Source organism: Balaenoptera physalus (genome assembly GCF_965194825.1).
Source record: "Balaenoptera physalus genome assembly, chromosome: 6".
Lineage (NCBI taxonomy): Eukaryota > Metazoa > Chordata > Mammalia > Artiodactyla > Balaenopteridae > Balaenoptera > Balaenoptera physalus.
This window is the reverse complement of record NC_138885.1, coordinates 124,778,525-124,804,129: the sequence shown is the minus strand read 5'-3', so window position 1 is coordinate 124,804,129 and position 25,605 is coordinate 124,778,525. Positions and strand designations below refer to the sequence as shown.

Genomic DNA, 25,605 nt, shown 5'->3' with positions numbered 1-25,605 from the left:
GAAAAAAAAAAATTAAAAAAGAAAAATAAAAAAAATTATTAAAATTTAAAAAGTAATAAAAAAAGAAAAAAGAAAAGAACAACAAAAGCAATAAACAAATCCACAAATGATAACAAGCACTAAAAACTATACTAAGGTAAATATAAAAATCAGAAACAAGTCATTCGCAGACAACAAACCCCTTGTTTACATTTGCTCCCAAAGTCCACCGCCTCAATTTTGGGTTGATTCATTGTCTATGCAGGTATTCCACAGATGCAGGGTACATCAAGTTGATTGTGGAGATTTAATCCGCTGCTCCTGAGGCTGCTGGGAGAGATTTCCCTTTCTCTTCTTTGTTCGCACAGCTCCCAGGGTTCAGCTTTGGATTTGGCCCCACCTCTGTGTGTAGGTTGCCCTCAGGCTTCTGTTCCACCCAGACAGGATGGGAAAGCAGCGGCTGATTAGGGGGCTCTGGCTCACTCATGCCAGCGGAGGGTGTGGAGGGAGTGGTACAGTAGTTATAATTGGAATGTGGGGCGAGTCTGTGGTGGCAGAGGTCAGCGTCATGTTGCAACAGCCTCAGGTGCGCCATGTATTCTCCCGGGGAAGTTGTCCCTGGATAATAGGACCCTGGCAGAGGCGGGCTGCACAGGCTCCCGGGAGAAGAGTGTGGATAGTGATCTGTGCTTGCACACAGGATTCTTATTGGCTGCAGCAGCAGCGTTAGCAGTTCATGCTCGTCTCTGGGGTCTGAGCTGATAGCCGCTCACGCCTGTCTCTGGAGCTCGTTTAGGTGGTGCTCTGCCTTCTGTGGGCAGACAGGGAAGGATCTCCTCTCCTCGTGCACCCTTAAACAATGGTCTCTTGACCCTTAAGCAGTTCCAGACTTTTTCCCGGACTCCCTCCCTGTTACCTATGGTGCACTAGCCCCCTTCAGGCTGTGTTCACGCAGCCACCCCAGTCCTCTCCCTGGGGTCTGATCTCTAAAGCCCAAGCCTCAGCTCCCAGCCCCCACCCACCCTGGCAGGTGAGCAGACGAGCCTCTCAGGCTGGTGAGTGCTGGTATGCACTGATCCTCTGTGCAGGAATCTCTCCACTTTGCCTTCCGCATCCCTGTTGCTGCGCTCTCCTCCGTGGCTCCAAAGCTTTGCACCCCCACGGTCTCCACCAGTGACGAGGCTTCCTAGTGCATGGAAACTTTTCCTCCTTCACAGTGCCCTCCCAGAGGTGCAGGTCCTGTCCCTATTCTTTTCTCTCTGGTTTTTCTTTTTTCTTTTGCCTTACCCAGGTACGTGGGGAGTTTCTTGCCTTTTAGGAAGTTGAGGTCTTCTGCCAGCGTTCAGTGGGTGTTCTGCAGGAGTTGTTCAACATGTAGATGTATTTTTGATGTATTTGTGGGGAGGAAGGTGAGCTCTATGTCTTACCTATCCATTCATCTGTTGATGGACATTTAGGTTGTTTCATGTCTTAGCTATTATAAATAGTGCTGATATGAACATTGGGGTGCATTTATCTTTTTGAATTATGGTTTTCTCCAAATATATGCCCAGGAGTGTGATTGCTGGATCATATGGTAGCTCCATTTCTAGTTTTTAAGGAATCTCCATACTGTTTTCCACAGTGGCAGTAACCAATTTACATTCCCACCAACAGTGTAGGAGGGTTCCCTTTTCTCCACACCCTCTCCAACATCTATTATTTGTAGACTTTGATGATGGCCATTCTGACTGGTGTGATGTGATACCTCATTGTAGTTTTGATTTGCATTTCTCTAATAATTAGCAATGTTGAGCATCTTTTCATGTGCTTTTTGGTCATCTGTATGTATTCTTTGGAGAAATATCTATTAAGATCTTCTACTCATAACCTTTTTTGAGTAGGTTATTGAGTAACTCAATAACCTTTTTTGATTGGGTCATTATTATTATTTTTTTTTATATTGAGCTGCATGAGCTGTTTGTATATTTTGGAGATTAATCCCTTGTTGGTTGCATCGTTTACAAATATTTTCTACCATTATGTGGGTTGTCTTTTCATTTTGCTTATGGCTTGCTTTGCTATGCAAAAGCTTTTAAGTTTAATTAGGTCCTATTTGTTTACTTTTGTTTTTATTTCCATTACTCTAGGAGGTGGAACCAAAAGGATCTTGCTGTGATTTATGTCAAAGAGTGTTCTGCCTATGTTTTCCTCTAAGAGTTTTATAGTATCCAGTCTTACATTTAGGTCTTTAATCCATTTTGAGTTTATTTTTGTGTATGGTGTTAGGAAGTGTTCTAATTTCATTCTTTTACATGTAGCTGTCCAGTTTTCCCAGCACCACTTATTGAAGAGACTCTCTTTTCTCCATTGTATATTCTTGCTTCCTTTGTCACAAATTAGTTGACTATAGGTGTGTGGGTTTATTTCTGGGCTTTCTATCCTGTTCCATTGATCTATATTTCTGTTTTTGTGCCAGTACCATACTATTTTGATTACAGTAGCTTTGTATTATAGTCTGAAGTCAGGGAACCTGATTCCTCCTGCTCAGTTTTTCTTTCTCAAGATTGCTTTGGCTATTTGGGGTCTTTTATGTTTCCATACAAATTTAAAAAAATTTTGTTCTAGTTCTGTTAAGAATGTCATTGGTAATTTGATAGGGATTGCATTGAATCTGTAGGTTGCCTTGGGTAGTATAGTGATTTTGACAATATTGATTCTTCCAATCCAACAACATGGTATATTTTCCATCTGTTCATGTCATCTTTGATTTTTTTCATCAGCATCTTATAGTTTTCAGAGTACAGATCTTTTGCCTCCTTAGGTAGGTTTATTCCTATGTACTTTATTCTTTTTGATGTGATGGTAAATGGGATTGTTTCCTTAATTTCTCTTTCTGATCTTTCATTGTTAGTGTATAGGAGTGAAACAGATTTCTGCATATTAACTTTGTATCCTGCAACTTTACCGAATTCATTGATGAGCTCTAGTAGTTTTCTCATAGCATCTTGAGGATTCTCTATGTATAATATCATGTCATCTGCAAACAGTGAAAATTTTATCACTTCTTCTGATTGTTTCTTTTTGGGGGAGATTAATGATGAAGTCCCCATATCATTTTTACTATTCTACTCTTTTCCTTTAGCTTTCATTCTTGTTGATGGGATTTGTAGTCAATCCAGATGTACAGATACAATACCAGGCAATGGCTGCCTGTTCTTCCATCTTTATGTTATTTAATATTTATCACCTAAATGATATCTCTATGCCTTGACTGTATTTTGTCAAGAGGTAGCATTTTCATTTCATGCAAGGCATTCACCAGGCTTTAGGTATAAAGCTCTTGAATCAATTCCATCATGGGGATAGTTTTTCCATACCACCAAGAAATTCTCCAACACTAGCTGGGTGTCCTACAATTCAGCTCAATTCTGACACTATCTGCCAGGAGATAGCACCAGATGCTACAGGTTAAGGACTCAGTCCTGCAAGACTGCCCCCCCCCACCCCGCCGCCTCTCTTCATATGCCGGTCGCAAGCTCAACTTGTCAGCTGTGCTTCTGACTCACTAGCTATAGATTGGAGCTTCCAATGACTCCTTCCTTGGGTTTGACTAATTTACTAGTGCAGCTCACAGAACTCAGAGAAACATTCTACTTATTAGATCATCAGCTTATTATAAAAAGATATAACTCAGGAACAGCAAAATGGAAGAGATGCATAGGACAAGGTATAAGGAGGGCTTGGAGATTCTATTCCCTTTCTGAGTGCACCACTTTCCCTGAATCTCCATATTTCACCAACATAGATGCTCTCCAAATCCTATCCTTTTCAATTTTTATGTAGGCTTCATTACATGGGCAAGATTAGGTTAGCTTTGGCCATCAGTGATTGATTCAACTTCCAGCTTCTCCCCACTCTACTCCTCAGAGGTCAGGGGGTGGGACTGAAAGTTCCAACCCTCAAATCATGTGGTTGGCTCTCTTGGCAGCCAGCCCCCATCCTTAGGTACTGTCCAAAAGTTACCTCATAACATAACAATTTTTTGCTCTCGTCACCTAGGAAATTCCAAGGGTTTAAGCAGCTGAGTCAAAAATGAGGACAAAGGCCAAATATGTACTTTTTATTATAAATCACAACATCACAAGGCATTTACATAAAATACAAATGCAGCATGTTATCCTGTTTTGACCCTTGTTTTTCCCTAAGAATTTACTCACACTTCCAGATAAGCTGCTGTTGCCTGCAGAATGGATGGCTCAGGTATTGCGTTTCTCCTATGAGGCTGGAGCGAGGGTAGAGAGTTCCCATAGAGGTCTGAGAGCTAAAGGAGTGAGCCAGGTGCATGGAGAATCATCAAGCATCCAACACCACGGTCCACTTCCAAACACCAAGTTTATTGGGATATAGGCAGGATCTGCATCAAAATGATGAGACCAAGTGTTTGTTGACTGAAAAAAATGCACAACCTAAATGTTGAAAGTTATGCTTTATTCAGCAGACATTCTGAGGACTTCAAGCCCAGGACACAGCATCTCAGATAACGCTGAGAAACTGTTCCGAAGAGGCAAGTGGGGGAGCTAGGATATATAGAAGTTTTTGCAGCAGAAGACCAGGTAGGTGAAATATCAAAATATTATTGTTAATCAAAGAAAACCAGACATCTCAAGTTAATGAATTTAACGCCTTTCTATGTATGGGAAGATGCAAAGTCTGGGCTCATTTTGATTCCTAATTTTTTTTCTGAGTTGCAAAGTACACTTTTTTATTTTTATTTTTTAAGGAGCTCTACCTTTTTGCTTTAGGACAGAGAATCTCAGAAGAGTCTTGAACATGTGTGGGTCCGTAGCTGCGAATTTCAAACCTTTGGGCCTGCCATTTAAAAAAAATACAAATTAATCTTTCACATGAGAATACACTAAAATTAAATATGGAGGTTTAACTTGCATTAAGGGTTGGAAAATAGTTTGACAACGTTGTGGTTTTCTTTATCTTGACCTGAATGTATATTTCTATTGTGAAAATTGACATTTGTGCCTGGAGAGTCCCAGAGAACCGAGGGAAAAACACTTATTCCAGGACACCTAATATAGTGTCATTCACCCATTGTGCACTCAGCACATGTGTTATTGAAGGCTCCTTCCCCTGTTCAATTAAACACATCTAATCCATGCCTTGTAAACAATTGGGCTTCAGCCATACTTTGTCAACCAACTCCCTGGAGAGCCCTCGATATGGAAACAGTATGGCTCATGTTGACCTGACTGAAGGTAGGCTTGACAGCTGAACCCTGCTTGATGTAGGGAAGCTGAGCTTCAGGCTTCAGGGTTTGCCCGACCATCAAAGCCCAGATTTACTGCTTAGCTGAAAAGACACTGCCTGGCTTCCGGGATGAGGGACAGTTTTTGCGTTATATCTTTTCCTCAGTTCCGTCTTTTGGATTGCCCTAGATGCCACCAGAAATGCACTTTCTCATGGTCTCTACAACCTTCCAGGTCTAGCTCAGTTCCTATCTCCTCCAGAGTCTCCCATAATTACTCAACCCCACTTTGACCTCTTAGCTGCAGTGTCCTGTCAGCAGCTAATTTTCATGTATTGTTATTTTATGTCTTGTCATTTCATCTAGGCCAGCTTCGCCTGGGACATGCATGCTGCCTTACACTCTGGTTATGTACCACAGTCCTCAGGATACAGCAAATGACAATCAAAGTCTTATAACTTTAGAAACTATCGGAAATACATTTTTGGCCTCTCGCCTTCTGAGATGGCCCACACTCCATCTATGGGAGCGTGTTTCTCCCAGGGTCACTCTCACTCTCTGAGACAGACAGCATTCTGGCTATGGAATGTGTATCTCTCTAAATAAACCTGCTTTCACTTACCAAAAAAAAGGAAAAAAGAAAAAAAAGAAAATACATTATTTACTCACAGGCCAAAAAGCCCAGGGATTCTGTGCCATTGCCAAAGCAAATTAGCAATTGTAAGAAATATGTCTCACACAAGGAGATTTTTCAATATCCCTGCCACTTACTTAGGTGAGTTGAGACTATCTTGGGGGGGGTCATCTTTTACGATGGGAAAAAACCAACAAACAATAACCTTGTACAATCATATTCCAGGTCAAGTGGCCTGGAATGTCATCCTGTAGGAATTTGTATTTTCTAAGTTTGTATCTTCCTTGAATAATAGCAATCACTTAAGATATTTAAAAATAAGTTTCAAATTAAAATTTAGACTTGAGGCTAGTTCCATGTATATTCCTTTAAACATTGTTTAAAATTGAGTTACAATTTACATACAGTAAATTTCACTCAGAGGCCGTCATGTAACCACCACCACAACCAAGATACAGAGCACTTCCATCACCACCCCACCAAATTCACCCAACCTTTCACAGTTAACTCCTTCCCCCATGCCCAGGTATCAGGTAAGACCTGGTCAGTTTTCTGTCCCTAGAGTTTTGCTTTTTCCAGAATGTCCTAAATGGAATCACGCAGTGTGGAGCCTTTTGAGTCTTCTTTCAGTTAGCACAATGCATTTGAGGTTCATCCATGTGGCTGTGTATGTCAGTAGTTTTTTCCTTTTTATTGCTGAGCATGCATATTCTTTTATGGATTATTGGAATCTTGGTTTTACAAGGAGTTGGGGGATCTGAGGTCACTATTGACAACCTGTGTACACCTGTGACCGATGCCTCCCTTGGTTCACACTGACTGTACTGTCTGCGGCTACTGTGATCTTCCATGCCAGGACCCAAGTTAAAGAAATATGTGAAGGGACCAGCTGACCCTTCTTGGGAAGGCCGAGGTGCCGGAGGAGGTAAAGTGTTGCCTGGTGACATTTGGGGGTTGAGAGAGGCGAGCAGAGGCCACCACACTAAGCATTAATCCCTCCTTGTATGCCTATGTGATGGGAATAGTATTTTTTTAACTTGAATTACTGTAGTCTGATTACACATCCCATCAAATGTACATATATAAAAACAAAAAGATGATTATGGAGAAGGAAGTTGACAGGACAATAAGAGATCTTTTTGTGTTCCCAATATACTCGCCACACATCCAAGTTTCCAAGTATCTTGTCTAGGTCAGAGCTAGAAATTTTCTTAAGACCATGTCACAAGGATGTACATACTTGGAAAATCCCAAATCTATTTCCAAGACTGTTTTTAATCATTTGGAACCACAGTTTCCCAGAATCCCACCCCTTCTCTGCTCCGCCTCCGAGGCTGTCACCTGCTCTCAGCTGGGTGTTTAGAATGGCCTCTTAGCCTGTCTCTGTGCATCTGCCCTGGCCCCTCCATTTATTCTAACCCAGCAGCTATAGTGGTCCCCAATGAACAAAGCAAACCTCTCATTCCTCGGCTCAAACCATGCAATGATTGCCATTTCCCTTGGAGGACAAGCCAGTGTCCTTTCTTCACATGCAGGGTCCCACCCAGTTTGACCTCACCCCCTTCTACCCTCACTCCACTCACTCTGGGGCAGACACACTGACTCTGTGATGTTCCAGGACATTATTCCCTCACCTCCTTCAAATCTTTGCCTAAACCACCTTCTCAATGGTGTCCACTCTGTCCTCCCCATCTGGAAATTTAACTGTTGCTCACCCCCATTTCAGGAGCTCTAGATCACTTTTACTGTATTTTTTCCCTACTTGCTGAGAGCTATAAACTCTTACGATAATGCGTAGATTCTTGATATAGCTGCAAGACTTAAGATGAATCACATTTCTAAACTGTTAATCATAATTCTGATTCTTTGGTTCAGTTTGAAGCCAGACACTGTGATAGATGCTGAGGATGAGAGCTTTACCAGGAACATGGGCAAGGAGGTAAAGGAAGCTCTGCAAACAAAGCAGAAGACAACTGGGGAAAGGTCAGGGGAAAATTCAGAAGAAGCGGTCTCTCAATTCTGGCAGAAGGATGAGCAAAAGTTTGCAGATCAGACAAGGAGAGGGTATTGTTTCATGTAGATAAGAGTAGATGTGGAAGAGGCATAGAGCTGTGGAACCACACTGGGGCTAAACCACAGAAGTGAAGTATCATTTGAGAGGTGAGTGTAGGTGGGGTGGCGTCGTGGTGGCAGGAGACAAGTTTGGACCACTGGGCGGGGCCAGATCATAAGGGGTCTTTACACCCTACTAAGGAGTCTGGATTTGATCATACAAGGTCACTAATGCAACTTAATTTAGAAAGTCTGCTAACTTGCTCCATATTAGGGATTTATCTTAGCTTGACAATGACATCTTTGATTAAGAAATGTTTAATTTTCTTTACTTAGTGTAAATCCAAAAGATCATGCACATAAGAAGTTGAGGTGGCAGTGCATGCTTTCAGCTGCCTAGGAAAGAATATTTTGTATATAAACATTCTTGTGTAAATCTATGCACAGGTCAAATGAAAAGCTATTTTGCAGTGTCACACTATCTTTAGATGTGTGACAAGGAACTCATAATTTAGCATATTTAAGAGATTTCTCCACGAGAAATAACCATACTGAGATAATTGGGTTTTCAGTACTCCCTGTCTTAAATTTCAGAGATTCCTTTAGTCATTTTAACAAATCGAGATTCTCAGGAGAAAACAAAGCAAAAAAATCAATCTCTACAATCTTTCTCTTTACACCTCCTCATTTCTGCTCCCCAGGATATGAAATTTAATCTCCTACTCCCCACCCCCGCACCTTTTTTTGCAGTTTTTTTCTTCAGCGATCTTCAGATACCTTTGGCCCTGAGTTCAGTGTGTTTCAGTGGCTCATTTAGGTCACTGAAAATGAGTTCCTCTCTGGCCTGATTATGACAGAAAGCAAAATTATCTTTCCCAATGATTCTATCGATCCAGGAAACACTCTGGGAGTCATAAAAGATGTCAGTGCAGATTTGCCTGCTGTTTACATTGAAGGTAACACAGTCATGAATATCCAAAGAGATACAGAATAAACCATTTTGTTAACTATTGGGTATAAAGGTTTTCCTACAAGTGCAATAATCAAGTGACATGAGGTCGTATTTTTTCAGGAATCTTATTACTTAGTAAAATGAGCTGTTTTTTCTAGACAGGTTTGACTGGGAGGTAGATGATGTGATTTGCCGGTGATCACTGATCAATGATGTGTCCACTTAGTTCTTAGTGCAATAAATTCATGGCGGATATAAGGATCCATTGACTGAAAATTCCCTTTTGCTTGTTGGAAATTACTGAAGTGTGCTTTAAAATAATCTAAATAATCCATTTTTAGTACTTGACGAGATGTTGAAGTTTTATCCCCTTGCAAAATCAAAATCGGCTGCTTAGTATGTTAATGTGTTATTTGCAAAGCTAATACCATAATTTCAAGCCCAAAGACTCTCCAAACCATTGCATATCAATCAAAGAAAAGTCAGGCATTCAATATGCATGAGGGAGGGTCCCATATATCTGTAGGTCACTGCCAAGTCAAGACAGATAAGACACAAGGCCTGATGAACTGGGTTCTAGTTCTGGCTTCATCAACAATTGTCTTTACAAGTCAATTAAACTATCTGAGCCTCAATTTTTCTTTTCTTTTTTTTTTTAAATCTGTAAAATAAAGAAATAAACATATCTTATTTAGTTAAAATAAGGGATCTTAAACTTCTCTAAAACTATATATCATCCTTTTGCTCTTATTCTTGGTAGGTGATAACCTTCTGCTTGTAACTTTCAAGGAATAAACTCGAGCCTGGGAACTCAAATTGTATCACACTCTTGAGTTGAAGAATGAGATTAATTAAAAATGTTAATCTCTAAATTGACAAGTTTAGATATTTTCCTATAGCTTTCATTTATTTGTACCACTTGGTGATTAATAACGAACAATAAGTGTTTTTAATAAGTATCAGACAATTAAATGAGAATTCCTAGGAACTGACCTGGCATAGTTATTTTTAAAAGCTCCCCAGATACATTAATATGCAGCCACTGGTATGAACACTTACCATATAGGTATTCTGAGCTTTCCTCTTCACATCTTAAGTGAAGCCCACTGTGCAAATATGCATCCAGACCAAAATAATGATTGAGCTGAACTAACTCATGCATGAGACAAAAATCTGTGAGTATCTGCAAAAGTGGCTAGCTAAAATGTGAGATCTTTGAGAAAGAAAACTCAATTGCATGTGCAATCTGCCCTCCATTTTCTCAACAAAACATAAAACCACTGAAAGGATAAAGTTAGAGCAAGTGGAAGGACAGTGGTTTTATTTTATTTATTTTTAAAATTTATTTATTATTTATTTTTGGCTGCGTTGGGTGTTCCTTGCTGCACGCGGGCTTTCTCTGGTTGTGGCAAGCGAGGGCTACTCTTCGTTGCGGTGCACAGGCTTCTCATTGCGGTGGCTTCTCTTGTTGCGGAGCACGGGCTCTAGGCGCGCGGGCTTCAGTAGTTGTGGCTTGCGGGCTCTAGAGCTCAGGCTCAGTGGTTGCGGTGCAAGGGCTTAGTTGCTCCGAGGCATGTGGGATCTTCCCGGACCAGGGCTTGAACCTGTGTCTCCTACATTGGCAGGTGGATTCTTAACCACTGAGCCACCAGGGAAGTCCCAGGACAGTGGTTTTAGATTTAGGTTGTACGTGTGTGTGTTTTATATTTTAAAGAGATTTCATCAGGTTCCTTTTCTGTGATGTTTAGAAGTATTAACCATCCCAACACATAAGAAATTAATTATGTGGAGAATCAGGTGCATGGCCTAACTATGTAATTCTTGGTTGCCATAGCAACAGACAGAATATAGATTTTGCTTGCCTATCACAGGTTCCTAGTATGTGTGGGGCTCTGCCCACAGAGGTAACTTAAGCAAGGTCTTTTCCACTCCTGCAGATGTACCATCCCTGTTTCTATGTCTCTATTTTTCACTTTGTTGTCAGGCCGGATAACAGGACTACTTACAAACCTATCTAGTTTATTATATACCAATATGTATTCTGAGAAAAAAAAAATCGTGGACAGTGAAACAGAAGGATGTAACTTTACATAAGCCAATTGACTTTTTGGACCTTGGTTTTATTATTTCTGAAATGTAAGGATGGAATTAAATATTTTATAAAGTATGTTGAAGTCTAGATCCTAGGAATCTTCAAACATAGTGTATGAATAAGATTTTATAAAGGTTATGACTTAGTCACCTTGAGAGTTTTAAATTGCATTGTTTCTGAGAACTGGAAAGTTAAAAAATGCTAAATGTCTCTGACTGCCAGTTTTTGTCTCACCCTTTTTGCAAATTGATTCATGGAGAAGTTTGGTAAAATAAATGAGCATAGTTGGAATCTAATTTTTAAAAAAGCTATGTAAGCTTCTAAACTAAGGAAAATGTTGGAAAACTCAGGATACACAAGATACTGAGGTTTTTTTAGTATGTATAAGGTATTTTTTTAGCCTGATATCAACTGGTTCTTTGATATACACAGATTCTTGGTTCAGCTCACAGAACCTCTGTCTACTAAACCTTAGATAAAATATCCCTTAGATAAAAGGGATTCTCCCCTAGCTAGGCTCCTAAGGCAGGCACTGCTTTTGCATCTCTTAAAGTATTCACCAAATTCTCCAGGTTAAGTGCCTTTTGCCCACTGCTAGATTCCAAAGAACCTGAAGGTTGTATTCCTTGATGTTTCTCTTAGAGAGCCTTTGAACATTAAGAGGTGCTTAGGCAAGATTTGTTGAATGAACACATTTACTCTAAATAGTATTTAGGGAAAGCTGGAGGTAGCAAAGGAGCACTTAATCTCAACCCATGGTAGTAAATAGAGGTCACAGATAATGTTCGACAGCTCATCTGTGTTCTTCAGTGGACAACGTGAAAGATGATACCTTTAGGGGTTGGTCAAGCCTCTAATTTAGTAGATTAAATAGTTCCCACTTTCAGGTCAAAGAGATGAAGCCTTTCATCAGTTAAATATCCCAGGAAATTACTTCTGCACACACGTCACTGTTACACCACTGTGAGTTAAGCTTTTTCCCGCTTCGCGGCTTTGTTCCTTCGGTCTGTAGTTCTCCTTCTCCAGATCTTCCAGGCTGGCTTCAGGGCAGAGACACCACTTGGCGTTCAGATCAAATATCACTTTTTAAGAGATGCTCACCACCCTTTGTAAAGCAGTTCCAGTGCCCGGCCCAGTACGGGGCACGTGGTAACTGCTTTTTAACGTATTGTTTAATTAATGCACACAGCCAAGGGTGGGACAAAGAGAAGGCTTCCACACCCTGGATGCCAAAGGCAAGCCAAAACCCATTTTCACAAGGGTTCGGGTGCTGGAGCTCCGTCTGTCCTCCGCGTCACGCGCTCTCCTCCTCCTTCTTCACGCACATGGCTACGCTTTCCCTTGCTTTTCTACCTGCGCTATGGAGAGCTGGATGCGCAATTTGCTTGGCCCAGCGCAAAGTGAAAATATGGGCTCCTGGTTCGAAAATCAAGAAAACAGCGTTTCGCTTTCTCCGGTGGTCTTTCCCCACCAGTCATGGCGTTTTTTATTTGCTATTTAAAATGATCCCTCCGCACTGGGATACTCGCGGCGAGGGGAGTGCCGACCTCCCAGGAGCCGGGGCTTGTGCCTAAACCCACCACGTTGGTGTCCAAGTTCAGGTCCTCCCGGGGCAAGGTCCCCGCGGAGCCAGGGCAGCGGGAGAGGGACCCAGCACCATGTCCCCAGGAAGCGGGACGCACCTGAGAGGAGGCTCCGGCCCTTGTGGATGCTCCCAGCAAACTTCACACAGATGCGATTACTAAGCGTTTCAAGACGGCTGCTGCAGCAGTAGTATTCCACGCTATGGATTTGTTTATCCATCCATTTGCTGCTTCCAGTTTTTGCTGCTGCAAATAAAGCTGCTATGAACATTCATGTAGTAGTCTTTGTATAGATGCATACTTTCATTTGTCTTGGGAAAATACCTAAGAAGTGGGATAGCTGGATCATATGGTAGATACATGTTTAACTTTTTAAGAAATTGCCAAACCGTTTTCCAACACGGTTGAACCATTTTCTCACCAGCAGTGAAGGAGTGTTCAAGTTGCTCCATATCTTTGCCAACACTTGATATGGTCAGTCTATTTTGAAAGTAGTGGTGTGTCTAATTTGTATGTAGTAGTGTCTCATTGAGGTTCTAATTTGTATATCCATAATGACTGGTGATGCCAAGCATATTTTAATGTGTCCATTTGCCATCCATTTATCTTCTTTAGTAAATATCTGTTCAAATCTTATACCCATTTGTTTTATTGGGTTTGTTTTCTAATTAGAGTTTATTAGAGTGTTGAATATATCCTGCATTCAAGTCCTTTTACAGGTAGAAGACTTGCAAATATTTTCTCCCAGACTGTGGCTTATGCTTTTATTTTATTAACAGTGTCTTTCAAAGAGCAGTTGTTATTTTGATGAAGTCCAGTTTTTTTCTTCTATGGATTGTGATTTTGATCATATCTAAGAAATCTTTGCCTAACCCTACATCATAAAGATTTTTTCCTACGTTTCTTCTAGAAGTTTTACAATGTTAGGTTTTGCATTTAGGTCTGTGATCCATTTTTTTTTTTTTTAATTAATTAATTAATTAATTTTTGGGTGTGTTGGGTCTTCGTTTCTGTGCGAGGGCTTTCTCTAGTTGCGGCAAGCGGGGGCCACTCTTCATCGCGGTGCGCGGGCCTCTCACTATCGTGGCCTCTCCTGTTGCGGAGCACAGGCTCCAGACGCGCAGGCTCAGTAGTTGTGGCGCACGAGCTTAGTTGCTCCGCGGCATGTGGGATCTTCCCAGACCAGGGCTCAAACCCGTGTGCCCTGCATTGGCAGGCACATTCTCAACCACTGCGCCACCAGGGAAGCCCTGTGATCCATTTTGAATTGAGTTTCGTATATAGTGTAAGACATGGATTGAAGTTCTACACAGGAACTAAAGAGCCCTGGAAATAGTAACTATGTGAGTAAAAAGACTTTTTTATCATTTAAATATTTTGTTTAAAGCAAAGACAATAACAATATACTATGGTGTTTAAACTATAAGTGGAAAACATTTGATGATAGCAGTAGTGTATGGACTGGGAGGAAAGAAATGAAAGTATGCTTTCTTAAAGTTCTTACAGGATACCTGAATGTTACTTGCAGGCAGAGTGTGATAAGGTAAAGAGGACACTCTGAACCTAGAGAAACCACTAAATAACAATACCGAGAGTTATAGTTAATATGCCAGCAAGAGATCCAAAAGCAGGCAGAAAAAGAGGAAAAACAGAACAAAGAACAAATGGAACAAATGGAAAACAGATAAGTTGTAGCTTTAAACACAACTACATCAGGAATCACATTAAATATAAGCAACGATGTCTTTTATAACCTGATCTTGGATATCTGTCATCAACAGGAGGCATGTGGGAATGTGGGTAGGGATGGTCTGTTGGAGTCGGTAGAAGTTTTCTTTTGATTCTTTCAGTTTTCTCAGTAAAGTTGGATGTGAGAAAACCAACTTTTAGCTGAGAAAACCTTGTCTAATTTAGGTTGTTACCCTCAAGCTGAGCACCATCCTGAATTTATTTTTATTTTCTTAATTTGATCCTGAACAGGTGAGGCATAGAAAAGAAATTCCAGATAAACATTAAACTGATTCTGATTAAACAGACAAATGGGGAGCTAAAATTTGTTTTCGATTGCCTTAAATCTAAAAGGCAAAAAAATATTGTAATAATTAACACAGCTAGGAATCTGCACCCAGTGCATCTCCCTCATTCATCTAGAATGCTTACTGGGAATTAATATTAATAGGTTAGTTTCCATCGAGACTTTTGCAGCTTCAAAGACCATGACATCACAGCAGCAATGCCCCAGGCAGCTTCGAGGCTTGTGTGTGTCTGTCCATGTCCAGTGTATCTTTTCCAACCAACCCATCAACAAATACTTCTTGAGCTCCAATCATGCAAGCAGCACAGCGCTAGACACTCTTAGTATTCCCCTAGTTCAAGATCAAGGGCTGTTCAGTTAATTGCTGCAGCTTTTCTTCTAACAGAAAATCTCTCATAAATTAAGAAGAAAATGATACATATACACTGGAGAACTCTGTTTCAATTGCTTTAATGTATCATCATGCCAAACCAACAGTGCTTTAAAAAGACCCACAGACACCATGGAAATATCCCCTAAGTGCAAGAACATAAGTATTTTTTCTGTAGCTCTCCCTTGACAAGTCCTAACACAGCACTCTTAAAGAATGAAAGACAGCCTGGAATCAGAACGCTGAGGAAGGGTGTACAATTAGTGAGCAAACCACCACCTTGAGTTGATTCTTGTCAGTTGTGATGGACCAAATTTGGTCTCCATTTGGTTTCTTTGGTTTACACCTGAGAAGACCTCAGTGCCTTTGGAGTGAAAGTAATTTAACATATAATTTAGCTACATGAATATTTGCAGTTTGTAAATGGAAAGGAGACACTCCAGTGTGGGAGATGAAGTTTGCTTCTTAAGGCAAAAGTTCTCTTAATTATGGTCCCATAATTTAGGAAAGAAACAAAAGTAGAGATGTCTCCTGACTTCTCTATTAATCTGAAAACTGCTCCATCTACCTTTTGATCTAAGTAGAGAGGACATTATTCAGTTATCCTAGAAACTACATAGTTCAAGTCCACTGTGTACTAAAACTAAGACCATAAATATCTTCTATTTTAGGCAGTGATTGTGTCTCTGTATCTGTGTGTTGTGTGTATGTGTGTGCATGATTTTTTTTAAAGGAACATCAGCAAGACATATTTAATAAATTAATGTTTGCTTTTCGAGTGCCACATGTGGCTGTGATAGTAAATTTGCTGCTACCCATGGAGGTTGTGAAGGGAAGGGGCCCAGTGACCAGGGAGAGTTGGGTAAGACATTAAGAACCTGTGCAGAGACTTCCCTGGTGGCGCAGTGGTTAAGAATCCGCCTGCCAATGCAGGGGACATGGGTTCGATCCTTGGTCCAGGAAGATCCCATGTGCCACTGAGCAACTAAGCCTGCGCTCCACAGCTACTGAGCCTGCGCTCTAGAGCCCACAAGCCACAATTACTGAGCCCACGTGCCACAACTACTGAGCCTGCACGCCTAGAGCCTGTGCTCCTCAACAAGAGAAGCCATCGCAATGAGAAGCCCGCACACTGCAACGAAGAGTAGCCCCCGCTCGCTGCAACCAGAGAAAGCCCACGCACAGCAACGAAGAACCAACACAGCCAAAAATAAATAAATAAATAAATTTATTTTAAAAAAAAATTATATATATGGAAGTACATGTACTATCTGTAGTTTGTTCTTCTATCTTTGGCCTTCTTAATGTAAATTTATTTGTGGCGAGGACCACCTGTCCTGATCATTATTTTTTTTGCCATTTAAAAAATTTTTACATTGAAATACAGTTGATTTACAATGTTCTGTTAGTTTCAGATATACAGCAAAGTGATTCAGTTATACATGCATACATATATATATTCTTTTGTTATGTTCTCTTCCATTATAGGTTATTACAAGGTATTGACTATAGTTCCCTGTGCTATACTCTTTCCCTTTTTTTTTTAGGGAGAAAAAGCAGATATAACTGCAATATCACGCCTCAGTAAAAAAAGGACTAATCTTCTGGGAGAGAATGGATACATGTATATGTATGGCTGAGTCGCTTTGCTATGCATCTGAAACTATCACAACATTGTTAATCGGATATACTCCAATATAAAATGGAAAGTTAAATAAAAAAGGACTAATCTCTCCCTTTGAACATCAGAATGTAAGTTCATTGAAGTGAGGTCATAGGGATGAATTTGAATATCACCTAATTAGTAGCAAAAATAAATTATTCACAAGATTCTGTTTTGTGTTATTAATCACAAAGCACACCCCTTGTGCAAATTATTTTTTATACTATTGTAGATAACATCTTCTGAAATATCATTTTTAAAATGTGTGTTGCAGGAATTTAGACTATAATTAATATTTGTAAACTGTTTTTCTTATCCAGCAAATGTGCTAAATTCTCCTACCAAAAGCTTTGGGTTTTCTATGCACACAATCATGTCATCTGTTAATCATGACCATCTCTCATTTTCTAATTCCTATGCCCCAGGAGTGGAATTAAAGATTCCCCTTGGTACTTTTTCAGGTTCTGAAGAGGCAGCAATGTTCCTGCATCTGTGGGAGCTTACATTCTAGTTGATGAAACAAGAGAGAAACACACGAGAAAGTATCAAATGGGGATGAACAGAAAACGTGGGGGAGTGCTGTGGTAGAGAGTGGCTACCTCCGACTGGACCTCAGGGAAGACTGGTCAGAAGAGGTGACTTCGAATAGCAATCTACTATACAGCAACTGTGGATTTTGCACAAAATGTGCATTCAGAAAACATTCCGCATCCCTTCTACACCTCCCAGACCTCCACAGAACCTTCCACGAAACCTCAGGCTTATGCCATCCCCTATCTGTCACCACCTGTTCTGATCATTATATTTTTTGCCGTTTAAAATTTTTTTTAATTGAAATACAGTTGATTTACAATGTTCTGTTAGTTTCAGATATACAGCAAAGTGATTCAGTTATACATGCATACATATATATATTCTTTTGTTACGTTCTCTTCCACCATAGGTTATTACAAGATATTGACTATAGTTCCCTCTGCTATACTATTTCTACCTGTGACCAGACATGCCCCTTATTGCTAGGTCAAGCATTGGCTGGAATTAGCCATCAGTAGGGTGCTGTGGTCTTTCCAGTATCTGTACCTTAAGTTCTTGAGGGTATTGCTTGGGGGCATCTGATGAAAGCCCAAATGCTATTATTTAAAAATCAGATGAGCACAGCCATGTTCATGACAGCATTATTCACAATAACCAAAGAATGAAAGCAACCCATGTGTCCATTGACAGATGAATGGTAAACAAAACATGGTACATACAAACAATGGAATATTATTCAGCCTTAAGAAGGAAGGAAATTCTGACACATGCTACAATATGGATGGAACTTGAGGCCATTAAGCTGAGTGAAACAAGCTGTTCACAAAAGGACAAACACTGCATGTTTCCACTTATATGAGGTCCGCAGGGTAGTCAGATTCATAGAGACAGAAAGAAGATGGTGTTTGCTGGGGGCTGGGAGGAGGAAATCGGTAGTTATTGTTTAATGGATACAGAGTTTCAGTTTTGCAAAATGAAGTGTTCTAGAGATGGAATGTGGTTGCCAACAATGTGAATATACTTAATGCCACTGAACTGCACACATAAAAATGGTCAAGACGATAAATTTTGTTATGTGTATTTTGCCACAATTAAAAAAAAAAAAAAACAATCAGATGAGCAAGCAAGCTGAAACCCAGAGATGGTTGCTGCAAAAACCAGTTCTGATGTATTTCTTGGCTTATTTTTCTTGGCTTTGTTTCTTGTTATTATTCATGCTCACATTTGTGGTATTAATTAAAAAAAATTTTTGTCATTAAAGGTAATTTCATCCATAATGCCACAGGCATCCCTAAAGCTCAACAGTTTTAAATTTTTCTGTGGGTTGTGGGTTTCTTTTGGTGCATTTTCATCTTTTGTTTAGCATTGAAATATGATAGTTTGCATTCTGTTTCCAAAACAAGTTCTCCATATATTAATTTACAGCATTGACTTATGCTTTATAATCTTAATATTAATTTTCAGGGGCCTGAGGACATTTTATTGAACTAATATGCCATCCTTTGTTGATCTATTTATTTCTGGAGGAATAGTTTTAGTTGTTTCTTGTTTTATTTGCTTTTGTAATTCCAAATCATGACCATTATCATTTTATATGTTTTCATTAAATTTAAAAAATGGAATGGGCTTTATACCTTAGAGATTATTCTTTTTTTTTTTTAAGTAGAGGGAAGGATTTTTTATTTATTTTATTATTTATTTTTGGCTGTGTTGGGTCTTTGTTTCTGTGTGACGGCTTTCTCTAGTTGCGGCAAGCGGGGGCCACTCTTCATCGCGGTGCGGGGGCCACTCCTCATCACGGTGCACGGGCCTCTCACTATCGTGGCCTCGCTTGTTGCGGAGCACAGGCTCCAGACACGCAGGCTCAGTAGTTGTGGCTCACAGGCCTAGTTGCTCCGCGGCATGTGGGATCTTCCCAGACCAGGGCTCGAACCCGTGTCCCCTGCATTGGCAGGCAGATTCTCAACCACTGCGCCACCAGGGAAGCCCAGAGATTATTCATTTTTGACCTCATTTGAACAGAATCAAGGTGGTCATGCTCAATTTAGGACGTATCATAAGTCTATATATGGATATTTAAATTCTTAAAATTTGATTTCTTCTTTCATTTATGATACCCAGTCTCACTTCTCCTTCCTCTTCTCATGTATTTAACATACACACTTCCATCATTTTATTTACATGTATCCATAGTAGGTTTCATGTTTTGAAAAACCTACTTAAGTAGCATTGTGCTTTTAACCTCATTTGGTTCCTTACTTTTTCACTCAACATTGTATTTTTGAGATTTATCTACGTGGCTAAACACAAAGCCAGTTAATTCCTTCTAACCTTTGCATAGAATTCTATTTTATTGACAGTTCACGTTTAGATGGACGTCTCTATGTCTATCTAGCTCCTTGCTACTGAAAGCTATGCTTTTCCCAGCTCACAGGTTTACATCTCCCTTTGCACTCGTGAGGTAGTTTTTGTGGCAGATACTTGCACGCAGGCCTGGGACTGCTAAATCCCAGGGCAACTGCAGCCACAGTTTCAAGAACTGGAGGCTGTTCTCCAACGGCTCTGTATGCAGGTAGTCCCACCAGCGGTGTCCGAGGGCTCTTATTCTCCAGCATCCTCTTCAGAGCTTGGTGTTCTGAAGTCTCAAATTATTGACAACCCAAGGACTGTAAAATTGTACCTGGTTTTGTTTTAATTTGCTTTCCCCTGATCATTAGAGAAGTGAGGCATCTCTCTGATTAGTTCTTATGTGAATTACCTATTAATATCCTTCACCCTTTCAAAAAAATTTTAGGTGCCCTATCCCTTTCTTACTGACTTACAGGAACTTCTTCTATATTGTAGAAGTGCTGAAGCTAGCTTAATTCCTTTCCAGTCCTCTTAGAAATGGGCTAATTAGACCACAATCAGTCTATGTCCAGATATGTCGACCCAGAGGTTAGAAATAGTTCCCTGAACACCAATTTGCTTTGACAACTCTGATTGGATTCTGCGTAACTCTCAAGGCTTGGTCTGTCTCTGCAGTCACAATTCAAAGGTCCTACTAATGATGCCTGAGATGAGGAAAACCTCTTTCTCAGTAGCTCCAGCAAAAATCTAGGGCCGAGATCTCATTACCTTATGCTGTACTTTTAACTTTTCCTGACCAGGGAATAGAATATCCTGATTGACCAGGTTTTGAAAGAGATTCCTATTTGGCATGTCACTAAGTGGCGAAGAGACACTTCCTTCTTGTGTAGAATACAATTCTGCAGCAATACATAAATAAATAAGTACATGTATATTATGAAGATGTATATATTCTTATTCTAATATAAAGAAATTTCCCATCTATCTCCCATCCCATTAAATAAATATATATTAAATTTGATCCGAGGCCTTTTGGCATCTATAAGGATGATAATTTGATTTCTATTCCCATCTTGATTTATTAAAATGCCAAATATATTCTTTTATTTCCTAAGATGAAATTTACTGGTATTGCTCCTCTGAATTCCGCTTGCTCATCAGGTATTGTTATTTTAATGTGATGCTAAAGCCTATTTTTGAATACGGGTCATTTACTATTTTTGCTTTGAGGTTCATGACTGAATGAGTCCCTAATTTTCTTTTCTCTGGGTGTGCTCTTTCTGTCAGATGTTAGTATTATGCTCTATGACAAGAATTTGGAAGATTCTCACTTTCTCACTCCTTACCATTTGCTGGAGTAGTTTAAATAGCATTGGAGTTACTATTGCTTAATATTTTAATAGATTTCAGCTGTGAAATTACCTGGCACTCCTATAGTCAGGTTCACTTTTTTTTTTTTTTTTTTTTTTTTTGCAGGTTCACTTTTTAAAAAATTAGTTTTAGGATTTTTCCTCACCTGTATTAATTTGTTTGTTTTTTTGATTATACAAAACATTAACATAGATCAAAAGTCAAAACTTTTTTTTTGGCTACGCCACGTGGCATGCAGGATCTTAGTTCCCCAACCAGGGATCGAACCTGTGCTCCCTGCATTGGGAGAGCAGAGTATTAACCCACTGGACCACCAGGAAGTCCCAAAACTATTTAAACAGATATATTCTGAGGATGCTCATTCCCATCCACCTCTTCCCACCCACCCTTAGCAGCTTCTGATTAATCCTTATGTAAAAATAAGCACACATACATACAGTAGGTTCTTATTTCCCCTTTTTTCCTATGCAAATGGTGTATATTTTGTATCTTGGATTTTTCTTTTTTAATCTTAACAACGCATCATTAAAATTACTCCATATCAGTTCATAGAGATTTTTCTTATCTTTTTTTTTAACATCAGCATATTTTTTTCATAGAGTGGATGACCATTAATTATTTATTCAATCTCCTAGGTATGAGATTTAGGTTCTTTCCATTACTTTGCTATTACAAATAATACCACAATGAATAATATTGTGATTTTTTTCTCCGTGATATTGAAGGTATATATATTCAGGGTAAATTCCTATAAATAGGATGCCTGGTATTACAGGCCTTTGAAAAGAAGGTGAATTCTTAGGTTTCAGCATTTAAGAGTTTGATACATGTTACTTACATCTAGATTGTTCTTAGGTGATTTAGGGCTTCTTTTTTGTTCGTTTGCTTACCTAATGCATCATGATCTGAAAGATGTTTTATTAGTCTCCTTTTGCTGATGTGCCTTTATTTCTCCTAGTGTTTCCTGTAGATTTTTCTCTGCATTTTTGACCCAATGTTATTTGGTGCACAGGTAGGTATAACTGTAAGATCTGCCTTGAGGATTGTGTCCCTCATCATTGTAAAGCACCTTTCTTGACTCATTTAACGTGTTTGTGTCTGAATTCCACCTTGTCTGATGTTGTGACCATGACTCTTGCTTCCCCTTGTCTGCATTTGTGTGTATGAACCTTTGTCCCTTCTTTGATTTTCAGCTGTTCCTAGCTGAGTCTTCACTTACACACATCATTCTGTTGGACTCTGCTTAGAATTCCAGCTAAGGGCTTTTCTTATAGATAGATGTGTACCTTGTTACAAGTTTGATATGGCAAATACATTTTATCTTAGTTACAGTGACATTCAATTGTTTAACACTTCCTTTGTTTTAGTGTATTTCACTAGGTGTAACAGTGTGTTTGTGTGGGGGGCACATTCATGTGCACACATATTCTAGAAATTTGGAATATTTGTACTCAGTTTTTAGTTTTTAGGAATTACTTTAACTATAATTTTATGTAATATACTTAATCGTTTAAATCCTCAGTTTTGACTAACTTCCCATTATGATAAAGTTAGCTGATTCCACTTTCTCCTTTCTCCTCTTTCTTCCTTCTGCCATCTGATTTTTTTTTAAACTTTTTATTAGGAAAAAGTTGTTCCCATGTATACATCACCTAGCTCCAAAAATAATAATTAAATCTCATTTCACCTATACCCCACTCATTTCTCCTTTCCTGTGTTAATTTAAAGCAAATTCAATTCATATCTTTTTTTCCTGCAAACACTTCAGTATGTATTTCTAAAAGACAAGAATTTAAAATATTTAAACAAAATCATTGTTATACCTAAAATAAAAATTAAGGCAGGAGTAAATGATGTAGCAGAACTGGAAGTGGCCTCACCCGAGAAGGGAAGGGATTAGGTTAAGATTGAGCTAACCATTTGGTCAGCATTAAATTTTCCAGTTATATCATAAATGATACAAAAATTTTAACTCAGGATTCAAATAAATCCACATATTTTGATGGGTTGCTGTATATTTTAAGTCTCTTTTAATCTATAGGCTCTCAGCTCCCTCATCTCTCTCTCTCTCTCTCTCTCTCTCTCTCCCCCTCTCTCTTGCAATTTGATTTTTGAAGACCCTGGGCCATTTGTCTTGTAGAGTGTTCCACAGTTTGGATTTTGCAGATTGCTTCCTAGTGTCATAGTTCAACTTGTTTCTCTGGTATCTATATTTCTATAGATAAAAAAGAAAATTGGTAGTTGCATCTAGGATATTGATCATATTCAGGTTCTTATTTTGGAGGAGATGTTGGTGGTGGCAAGACTACTTGATAGGTGGTAGCATGCATTGTCTTCCATGAAGAGATATGTAATAGCTGAGTGTCTCTTCTTAAGATGGTCAAAGTTGGGGACTTCCCTGGTGGTCCAGTGGTTAAGAACCTGCCTTCCAATGCAGGGGACACGGGTTCGATCCCTGGTCAGGTAACTAAGATCCCACATGTCACTGGGCAACTACCGAGCCCGCGTGCCACAACTAGAGAGAAGCCCGCGCGCCACAATGAAAGATCCTGCATGCTGCAACTAAGACCTGACTTAGCCAAAAATAACGATAAATAAATAAATAAATATTAAAAAAAATAAAAAGATGGTCGAAGTTGTTGATATCTAATGCTTAGACCTATTAATTCACTGGGGGTTGTAAAATAATATTCTAATTTTCTTCTTCTGCATTTATTACCTGGAATACTTCTATAATCATTTATTGTTTGGTTACATAAAGATGGTGGCACAGTTTGTATCAGAAAGAGGATAAATGCTTGACTCATTCCCTTTATTTACTAAATCTTAAGGGAACACTGGGAATAATTGCTTTAGAATATTACATAATCACTCATTTGAATTGAAAACACAGTAGTTTGACCTTATAGATTTTATCAGATAAATCCTAAGGATACATACACACACAACTGTAAAGAAATAGAAGTTTCAATAATCATATCATTAGTCTTACTATCATGTGTATATAATATATATTATTGGGATAGAGCAAATTAATATGTTAATGTTTTCAGGAAACAAAACTTTCAGAGAGAAAATAGCTACAAATATAAAATCAAACAAAAACTCTGAAATGGGAATATTAGCTTGAGATTGATATATTTTCTTCTATATTTTAAAAATAGAAACTATGCAAAGCTGTTACCGAGTCCAAGCTCGTACTGTTCACTGTGTGACAGGCCAATAAATCAAGAGACGAATTGTTGGGGCAAGGAATAGTGACTTTATTCGGAAAGCCAGCAGACCAAGAAGATGGTGGACTAGAGTCCCAAAGAACCATCTTGCCTGAGTTAGAATTCAGGCTTCTTTTGTACTAAAAGGGGAGGGGGTGTGGCTGGTTGTTGCAGACTTCTTGGTGCCGGAATCCTTTGTTCTTGCAGCTGTCCAGGTAGGTCTGGTCACAATGTTCCTATAAGCTTCCAACAAGACAAATGTTACTCTGTGTTCTGCAACTTTTTATCTCTGTATGAATGGAAAAGTGTTATACTTTTAAAGGTTAGAGCCTTGAGACTGGGCTAAGGTGTATATTTCAAGGTGTAGGCAACATTCTCTTACAAAAGGTACAGAGCTCCATGACTAAGCACAGGCAGCAGAGCACAAGGGTTCGAGCTAAAGGAATAGATCCAATGTGGAGTCAGGTTTGTTCCTCTCTGTTACAGAGCCTAGTACAAATAAGCACCCTGACCTCCTAGATTATGATTTCTAATGCTATTTCTCACTAACAGGACTCAGGGGTCCTTAGAGGTATGACTAATTCCAGATCTGGATTAGATGAACTTGGGCATCTTTTTATAATGAAAAGCAAGGAAGCTATTAAAGGTTATTGGGGATATGTCAGAAGGATTCAAAAGCCAGCTTGAAGGGGTTCTTACTTGCCAAAAATCAGATGATTTGAGTGTAAAAACAAAACAAAATAAAACAAAACATCCTGAAATGGATTGAAACACATCAAATATATGAGAATTCATGAGTTCATGATAATATTCCCCTCCTCACTCAAAAAAAACAAAACCAAAAACAAACAAACAACAACAAAAAACAAGCAAAAAACAACCCAGCTCATTGACATTGGTCTCCTTTAGAAGATGCTGAGGAATCAATTGATAATTCAAAAAACAAAATTCTAAATAAGTGAAAACAATCAAACTATATTCCTACATTTTCTTTATGAAATACACCTCAGATAAGCAAATATTTGATAATGAAAAACTCTACGTTCTACATAATAGATAAAATTGATAAATAAACAAAGGAAATAAGGTGAAATTTAGAGTACTACAATTTTGCAGTTCCTTAAAAAATTTGGTTATAAGCAAACAATGATCAATGACTGCTAAAACAACTAATTTTAATCTGATTAATCTTAACAAAAAAAGAAATCATCAGACATTTTGTACCTTAATGGGATACAATAGGAAATTCACAACTTCACTTGTGAAGTATTCTTCCAAAAAAAATGATTAAACCCCTAAATATAACTACTAGTGTACAGAAAACATAAGAGGGAGAGAGATGTGTTAAATGACATCATGGGGATACTATCAGCAAAATTCAGAATATAAGAAATTCTACTGGACAAAAAAAAATGAAAGACAGATGGACAGAAACAAAGAAAGAAGGAAGGAAGGAAGGAAGGGAGGAAGGGAGGGAGGAAAAGGGATAACCTATAAAACTTTCTGAGATGATGAAAATATTCTCTACATCTGTGCTGTC

General features: G+C 39.1%; 1 long non-coding RNA gene across 1 annotated transcript in view; it reads left to right on the top strand.

Annotated features, from left to right (window-relative positions):
• Positions 1–669: 669 nt before the first annotated feature.
• Positions 670–25,605, top strand: part of LOC309662222 — a 45,512-nt gene continuing 20,576 nt past the window's right edge. The window contains exons 1-2 of the long non-coding RNA XR_014264596.1: positions 670–4,299; positions 4,457–4,574. This is a non-coding gene — a long non-coding RNA (uncharacterized lncRNA). The remainder of the gene's footprint in view (positions 4,300–4,456; positions 4,575–25,605) is intronic.